This window comes from Triticum dicoccoides, chromosome 1A, assembly GCF_002162155.2.
Source record: "Triticum dicoccoides isolate Atlit2015 ecotype Zavitan chromosome 1A, WEW_v2.0, whole genome shotgun sequence".
NCBI classification, from domain to species: Eukaryota; Viridiplantae; Streptophyta; class Magnoliopsida; order Poales; family Poaceae; genus Triticum; species Triticum dicoccoides.
Genome location: NC_041380.1, coordinates 392,453,282 through 392,462,740, shown reverse-complemented (window position 1 = coordinate 392,462,740; position 9,459 = coordinate 392,453,282). Strand labels below are relative to the sequence as shown.

The following is a 9,459-nucleotide window of genomic DNA, read 5'->3' as shown; positions in this document are numbered from 1 at the left end:
TGATGATGCGCACAGCCAAGATCTTCTTGCCATTGCATCCATGCACTCGATTATGGGGGTACCAATGCATCCAAGTAGAACAAAATCACCACATTAACCCACAGCTTCAAGTACAAGCTAAGTATATATCAAGTGTCAATGAAAATAAGTTGAGAAAAACACTGGAAATAATTATATCATGTCATGCAAAGTTCAAACCAAACAAACATATGCATGCCAAGGTGAAATATTACAAAGAAGGCACTCATTAGGTAGCAGTGCATACAAAATCGCTGTTTTAGTAGTAGCAAATACTCTCTGTGTAAGCAATAGCAAAAACTCATGCAGTACCAAATTCAAAGACTCTTTGTTGTAGCTAACAGAAGTATGGAACAATAGTTAACAACTCAAGTCAGAAAATGTAGGAGTGTCTCTCTAAGAGACACAACTGTTACTGATCAAAGATAATAACAGAGCACAAAATAAGGTAGGTACATTAACTTCTTTGAAGAGAATAAGCAGGACCAACAGATTCACATGTTACATCAGCATGAAGTTACAATGGCAGATGCCAGGCTGTGGGAGGAATCAACAGCGGCAAGTAGAAGCTTCTATGAGCAGTGCTTAGGAGTAGCAGTAGTGACTAACTAGCAGGAGCAGTAGCAAAACAACGAGCGGTGGCAGCAGAGTAGAAAGTAGGAGGAGCTACTGCATCTGATGGTTGGCAGTGCAACAACGGTGCATCATCAGGGACACAAGTCCACCAAAAAATCAAGCATTCCATGCCACAACTCTGAACTCAAGGAGGAAGCAAAGACAAGCCATGACTTACAGTTGTAGCTTAGAAGCCAAGCATAAGGGCAATTCAAGTACAAAACTCGGGAGTTAATACCTGGTTCTTGACAGACTTGGCCATCTTGCGGAACTCCTTGTGCATCAGAGTCTTGTGCTGGAGCTTGGTAGGGGTGTTCTGCTTCTTGGTCTTGGTCGTGGACAGGACAACAACCATGTCCTCTCCCGCTGATGGCTGGACCGCCACGGTCTTGCTGTTTGCCAAGCCTGAAACCACATCAGCCCCACAGCAAGTTAGCTCCTTGCAGAGACACTTGCAAACAAAAGGGTTAAAAATAGTGCAAAGAGCTACGGACCCGAGAACTTGTAGGAGTGGACATTGTAGAGACTGTTGGGCTCCTTGCTGTACTGCACCTTGGTGTTGCTATTGCCGAACTACTTGATCAAGAAGTAGTTGTTCTTCTTCACGAGCTCCCAGACCGGAGACCCTGGAACGGTAGTCATTTCCCTTGGCCTACATCACCAAAACAACAACCAAAAGTCAGATCCTACAGCTAGCAACAAGCAAAAGGATGCACTAATTCTAGGCATCATCTATACTTGATGGGGAGGTGGGCGGTGCTGGATGGGAAGGTGGGCGGTGCTGGACGCACCAATGGTTGTTTATACTGGTCATATGCAAAAGAACTAGGCATTGATGTAAATAGTCTAGGCATCATCTATACTAACAACTAAATGGAAGTACATTGCAACATACAAGACCTTCAATTTCTCCAACATATGCTTAGAATTCCATCTATATAATCAGCATATAAACATCACCGTACCAATCCTATAAAATCATAAACATACTTTCCCACAAATTCTACAAAAAATACCAGTCCCATCGATTCTAAACTGCACCAGGTGATCCAGCAAATCACCTCGCTGACACAGAAATTGCTTCATTTTTCCGTTGACATTCAACAACCGCGCACCCTAAATTTAGGCAGTCTCCTTCAAGGTAAGCTAGCCTCTTTTGCTGCTAGTAAACAACATGGATAGCAAGTCCTAGCGGCCACAGAAGAAGCAGATCTAGCGGGTCAGCGCAGAGATGATTGGACGGACCTTCTTGAGTGCGAGGCACTGTAGCTTGGGCAGGTCCTCCTCGAGGAGCTTGGCCTTGGCGCGGAGGATCTCGGCATTGAGCGCGATGACCGTGGCCCGGTTCTTCTCCTACCTCGCTGCCTCCGCTTTTTGCAACAGCAACAACCCTATTAGATTCAGATTGTCGCGCGGGGCAACACGCGCCCGGTGGAGCACGAGCGGAGGGAGAAGGGGCGGGGTACCTCTACGCACTGGGAGATCTCGGCGTCGACGGAGCCGTAGAGGCGGGCGAAGGGGTCCTCGCCGGCGACGTTGGTGCCGTTGAGCTTCTCGGTGTCGAACTTGTCGTACTTCTGGCAGATGGCGTCCACCCGCATGAGGATGTCGATCACCGTCATCACCGCGGCCCGGTCTCCGCCCGCTCCGACGAGATCGAGGGGATGATCGGGCTTGAGGAGGGAGCAACCGCTAGGTAGCTGCCGGCCGCTAGTAACCGTTGGAATCTCGGCGGCGCTTGATGGGGAGGTACTTGATGGGGAGGTGGGCGGTGCTGGATGGCGAGGCTCGGCGCTCGGTGGGGTAGGAGACTGGCGTTGGAGGCGTGGTGGCAGCGCTGGACGGCCAGTGAGGCGCTGGTCGATGGGGAGGGAGGCGGCGCTGGAGTGGCTGGACGATGAGGGGTCAGCCCTCGAAGAGGAGGGAGATGGCACTAGAGGAGTGGGGGCAGCAACGGGTTGGGTGTGGGGTGCGGCGGCTTCGTACGAGATTGGGAGGAGGGGTGGCGCGATGCAGATGTGAAATAGAGGACGACGACAGAAGACTGAAGCTGGGCGAGGCGATGGAAGGGGATCGATGGATGGATGTGGGAAAGAAAGGAGGCGGGGGGTGGATGGAAAATGACCAGTTAGGGTTTCAGGGTTGGTGTGGAAGGGTTGAGGACGGCTGTTGGATCCGCGACCATCCGACGGCGTATGATGCGTGATCCGCGTGAGATGTCCACGGACCAATCAGGATGCAGTATGATGTTATGACCATCTAAATAGGTCATAGTTGCCTAAAATTAACATGTTAAAATCATGTCAGCGATTTTATGACCTGAAAATTCAAAAAGAAAATGCAAAACCTTCTCATTGTGTCACCAAATGTGAACAAGTTTTCAAGAAAAATAACAAACAAGAAAAAAGATAAATAACTTTTAAAAGGTGTCGTGAGAAATGAGTTTTTGGCAAAAAAACATTTTCCATTTTTTTGAATGCTCAAAATGAGTTTTTTTCATGAAGGACCTACCATATATTTGTTGCAAAATTGGACCAAATCAATTTTCTAAAATATTAGACCATGTTTAATACACAATTGATCAAATGGTTGGCTGTAAAAAGTTTCGATCCACCTCTGGTGAAAAGACAAATTTCCGCAATCCAGCTGGAAGCGGGTCAAGTTTGAACTATAGCTGCCTTATAGTATGCTCTTTACTTTTTCCAAAAATCATTTCTAGGTACATAAGTGTCTATTTAATAAGAGAAACACCAAACAAATTCCAAGATTCAACCACTAGATAGGAACGGTCATGCCCGTTGTTTTGACCGCATTTTGAAATGGGCATAAAAAATTCAAAAAAAATCAAAAAATTGGAAAACCTTCACATTGTGTCATTATATGTGACCAAGTTACCAGCAAAAATTATAAACTTGTAATACGGCGATTTTTAAAAAAAAGTGTTCTCAGAAACGAGCTATCAAGTGTGAAGATGAATGGCTTTCAACCCAAATGCTCAATCTTATGGCCACATTCATGGCATAGTTTGTTCAAATGATCTCATATTGTTCATAAGGGTGCATCTTGGAATTACAAACAATTTTTCCTAAGGGAGTTTTCTTTTTCTTTGCACGGAAAATTCATTTTCCATTTTTCGAGTGCCCGAAATGAGTTTTTTTTGTGAAGGACCTACCATATATTTGTTGCAAAATTGGACCAAATCAATTTTATAAAATACTCGGCCATATTTAATTCACAATTGACCAAATGGTTGGGTGTCAAAAGCCTTGATCCACCTCTGGTGAAAAAGACAAATCCTTGCCGATTCAGCACGAAGCGGGTCAAATTTGAACTGTAGCTGCCTCATAGTTTTCTCTTTATTTTTCCAAAAATCATTTCTAGGTACATAACTATCTATTTAATCAGAGAAATATTAAAAGTTTTCCAATATTTAACAACTAGCTAGGAACGGTCAAGTCCGCAGTTTTGACCGCATTTTGAAATGGGCATAAAAAATTCAAAAAAATACAAAAAATTGGAAAACCTTTGCAATGTGTCATTATATGTGACCAAGTTACCAGGAAAAATAATAAACTTCTAATAGGAAAAATATTTTAAAAAAGTGTTCTAAAAAATAAGCTATCATGCGTGAAGATTTATGGCTTTCAAGCCAAATGATCAATCTTATGGCCACATTCATGGCATTGTTTGTTCAAATGATCTCATATTGTTCACAAGGGTGAATATTGGAATTCCAAACAATGTTGCCTAAGGAACTTATCATTTTCTTTGCACGAAAAAATCATTTTCCATTTTTTAGTGCCCAAAATGAGCTTTTTTGTGAAGGACCTATCAAATATTTGTTGCAAAATTGTACCAAATAGATTTTCTAAAATACTAGGACATATTTAATGCACAATTAACCAAATGGTTGGGTATCAAAAGTTTTGATCCACCTTTGGTGAAAAAGACAAATTCCCGTTGATTTAGTAGGAAGCGGGTCAAAATTGAACTGCAGCTGCCTTGTAGTTTTCTATTTATTTTTTCCCAAAATCATTTATAGGTACGTAAGTATCTATTTCATTAGAGAAACATCAAAAGTTTTCCAAGATTCGACCACTAGCTAGGAACGGTCAAGCCCGCCGTTTTGACCGCATTTTGAAACGGGCATAAAAAATTCAAGAAAAATTAAAAAAAATGGAAAACCTTCACATTGTGTCATTACATGTGACCAAGTTACCAGAAAAAAATAATAAACTTGTAATACGATGATTATTTTAAAAAAGTGTTCTCAGAAATGAGCTATCATGTGTGAAGATTCATGTCTTTCAAGCCAAATGGTCAATCTTGTGGCCACATTCATGGCATAGTTTGTTCAAATGATCTCATATTGTGCACAAGGGTGCATCTTGGAATTCCAAACAATGTTGCCTAAGGGAGTTTTCATTTTCTTTGCACGGAAAATTCATTTTCCATTTTCTGAGTGCCCGAAATGAGTTTTTTTTGTGAAGGACCTACCATATATTTGTTGCAAATTTGGACCAAATCAATTTTCTAAAATACTAGGCCATATTTAATGCACAATTGACAAAATGGTTGGGTGTCAAAATTTTTGATCCACCTCTGGTGAAAAAGACAAATTCTCGCCGATTCAGTAGGAAGCGGGTCAAATTTGAACTGCAGCTGCCTTTTAGTTTGCTCTTAATTTTTTCCAAAAATCATTTATAGGTACATAATTATCTATTTCATCAGAGAAACATCAAAAGTTTTTCAAGATTCAACCACTAGCTAGGAACGGTCAAGCCCGCCGTTTTGACCGCATTTTGAAACGGGCATAAAAAATTTAAAAAAATTAAAAAAAATGGAAAACCTTCGCATTGGGTCATTACATGTGACCAAGTTCCTAGGAAAAATAATAAACTTATAATATGATGATTATTTTAAAATAAGTGTTCTAAAAAATGAGCTATCATCTGTGAAGATTCATGGCTTTCAAGCCAAATGGTCAATCTTGTGGCCACATTCATGGCATAGTTTGTTCAAATGATCTCATATTGTGCACAAGGGTGCATCTTGGAATTCCAAACAATGTTGCCTAAGGGAGTTTTCATTTTCTTTGCACGGAAAAATCATTTTCCATTTTCCAGGCGCCTGAAATGAGTTTTTTGTGAAGGACCTACCATATATTTGTTGCAAAATTTGACCAAATCAATTTTATAAAATACTAGGCCATGTTTAATGCACAATTGACAAAATGGTTGGGTGTCAAAAGTTTTGATCCACCTCTGGTGAAATAGACAAATTCCCGCCGATTCAGCAGCAAGCGGGTCAAATTTGAACTGTAGCTGCCTTATTGTTTGCTCTTTATTTTTTCTTAAAGTCATTTATATTTACATAAGTATATATTTAAGCATAAATACATGGTTTGGTGGCGATACGTCGAGGTTTGGATGGTGGCCCAGGGCCCCAACTCCAAAGCATGTGAACTCGCATGCCTTGTGCGTGGTCACCGCGTGACCTTGGCGTTGACATGCGTTCTGGGAGGCCTAGGCATGTCTAGCGGGTTGGACACTCCCCAGGTAGGTGCTAGGAAGAAAATTACAACAGAAGAATCTCACGAGGAGACCGACCTATGCTGAAAGATGAATTAGCAGCCAAGTGTTTGATTGGCAGTACGAGAAATGCACATGCCCAATGGGCATGAGTTTTGGCTGAGGATGATCATCTACTAATAAGAATGTCTTCGCAAATTTTCAGATCAAAAGGTGGATCCCAGGTGGTACTTGCTTTGCAAAGTACCACACTGGACAGAAATATGAATTTGAAGCTGGGCTCAAAATAATGAATGGATTGAGCTGAAATTTGGTGGACGATGGTTATTTCGGCATTGGAAAGCACCGTAGAAAATTGATACCATTTGGACATGCTAAAGTGGTACTTCCTTCACAATGCTCTTCTATCGACAGAAACTTGGGAAAACTAGTGAGAGAAATTGGATGAATGAAATGAGCTCAAATTTGGTGTAGGTAAGTTACATAGGTATGGTTATGCCTTGGTAGATTTTCAGATCATTTGGGTAAGCCTAGATAGTACTTACTTCACAAAGCTTCTCTCGAGGTAGAAACTTTGGAAATTTCTTGAGAAAGATTTACTAGGAAAATGGAGCTGAATATTATCATGTGGCAATGATTTGGGTATGGAAGAGTTCCCAAAGAGTTTGAGGGTAATAGGAGGGGTGTAGATAACACTTGCTTTGCAACGTGCCAATCTGGCCATAAAATATAAATTGAACCTCGGCTCACATAGATAATTTGACTGAGCTGCAATTTGGAGGAGGGTGATAATTTGGGCATATGAAGGAACTTTTTAAATTTCATGTCATTTGGATATATAAAAAAGGTACTTCCTTCACAATGCTTCTAGGTGGACAAAAACTTTGAAAATTTGCCAAGTAAGATTTGCTGGGCAAATGGAGCTGAATTTTGTCATGCGGCAATGATTTTGATAGGAAAGAGTGCCCAAGAATTCCGAGGGCAATCAAGAATATATAAATAGCACTTCCTTCATAAAGTGATGTTGTGAACAGAATAGGAAAATGAATATTGTTGAATTATTTTTGAACTAGGAAAGGAAGTATTTTTACATATTTGACGAAGATATGACCCAAAGAATTTATGAGATTTTTTTGGGAATTTTTGGAATGACTGAAATATAGGTTGCTTCACAACCTAGGGCAAAAATTGACACATGGACATGACACATAGGCAAAACTAATGAGGTGGCGCCAAGTCATACCAATCCACCACAATTTACAAGGTTATGACTAGCTAGAAATAAGGCAGCGGACTAGTGATGTCTGCTTTATGACCATTTCGTGTAAGGAAATTACGACATTTCTGACCAAAATGGTCGCAATGGTTTAGGGTTTGGAGCCCCCCGAACAGCTTTTGACCAATTGGTCTGAAATGGTCATAGATTTATGACCAATTCCTCCAGGGTCACTAAAAGAAGGTCATAAGTTGACATATTTCTTGTAGTGGAAGTAAATAGTTACTCTGTCGAGATATTCCTGTGTTAAGAGTTTGTTCTGAATATTGTTTATGTAATGCCAGGCCTTGTGTTTGATTGCAAAGTTGAGCTTGGAATGTTGTGGCATGCGGCATCAAGAGCTGTTCACCGTGCCTCCTGAAAATAATGCTTCGTATTGTTTTGCATGTCAATCTAATGCCAGTGATTTGCTTGTTAAGAAGATCATCCTCTTCTGTTGTTTCCATGCTTAAGAAGTTCATCGTCTGATGTTTCATTCATAGCCTATACGACAAGTCGGGTAGGTTAGACATGAAACCATATGATCTTCCGACCAACTCATGATATTAGGCCATGATTGGATCGTCATTTTCTAAGCAAAACCGCTTGTAAAACTGACGCTTGTAAATTAAAGCAGATGGTCTCAGGCGAAGGCGCTTGGTTGGTCGATTTCGACTTGTAAAATATCGGAAGTACTTGACACACGATAAAAACGCTGAACGACACTCGAACGATTGTTAATCTAGCCGTTAGCTGCTGTTTCAGCCTTGCCCATGGATGGCATGATACGCACGTCGTGCATGTATCGTCTGGTAATGTCATCCATATAGCAGTGCTCGTAAAATATACACTGGTCTCTCGAATTACACGCGTAACCCGCCGGTTTTACTTACAGACCTCGGGCCCTTGGTTTCATTACGCCTGTATTTTACGTGTTGCTTTCGATGACGAGTAAATTAAACTTGTATGTTAATACAGGTTTGAAATAAACCATAGCTCACAAGCGCGGCCTTACCGTTTCATGTCGTCTCAGTTTCTCGAAGGTGCTCATAGGTGTCCGATGATCCTGGCTTCCTGAATGAGTAGCGGGCGATGTATCAGACCATCCGTAGGGCCCGCGAGGCCCTCTCCATTGTCCTTCGAGTTGTTGCGCTCGCCGTGGCGCCAAGCATTGTTAACATCGTCAACGAACATGAGGATTCAGGAGATGACTTTATTTTGACTGGATGACACTAGGGACCCACTAGGGCCATAGCCGTACGTACGCAAGTGCCTCCTTATTATGTACAACTAATTTTTTTGCTTTCTCCTGGTTTCCTGACATCACGGTCCCACACCATTGTCAACCTATGTAGTCAATATAAATGAGAGAATTGCACAAGGTGCGGCCGACAGATGGAACCAAGCAGCTCGAGCAGTATTTGTGTTTTTGAGGCATGAGCACTTCAGAGTTTTTCTTGGTGATGCTTTCGTTGTGTTTAGAGGAGAGCAGGGTACTAACTGGGCGGGCTGTGGCCCGTCTAGCCCAGGCCAGATGTCCAGCCCAGATACTAATTTTTTCAAGATGAAAATGGCTAGCTCAGCTATACATCTTTTTGAGGAATACCCAGGCAAGTTCAACTTGTTATTCTCCACCCCGCCGGGCTGCAAATCTTTCCTAGGAGGGATGCATTAGGCTTAACAGGAAAATGGGCTTTAAAAATAATAAATGGGATGTAATTATAAAAACTGGGCAATAACTATAAAAAAATTCACCAAACACGAAATTAGTTTATAAAATATTATTTATGGATTTTGAAAATCTTAAATTTTCATTGTTGCGCGCGCAATGTTTCGTTGGATTTTTACGTAGTACAAATTTATATTTAATCTGACTAGAAATTTCGGGATAAAAATATTTCGGAGCCCATCATAATGTGGAAAATTTTATTGATTTCTTTCTTCAACGGTTGGTTGAAATTATTAGTCATTGTCCTAGCTAGAAAATGGGTTGTACTTTTAACAAACTGTAAATGGGCTGTTGTAAATTCCATTAGAATT

The 9,459-nt window shown here is 41.3% G+C and overlaps 1 pseudogene; it reads right to left on the bottom strand.

Moving 5' to 3' along the window:
- Positions 1–319: 319 nt before the first annotated feature.
- On the bottom strand, positions 320–8,886 carry LOC119353307 (annotated as a pseudogene).
- Between the last annotated feature and the right edge of the window lie 573 nt (positions 8,887–9,459).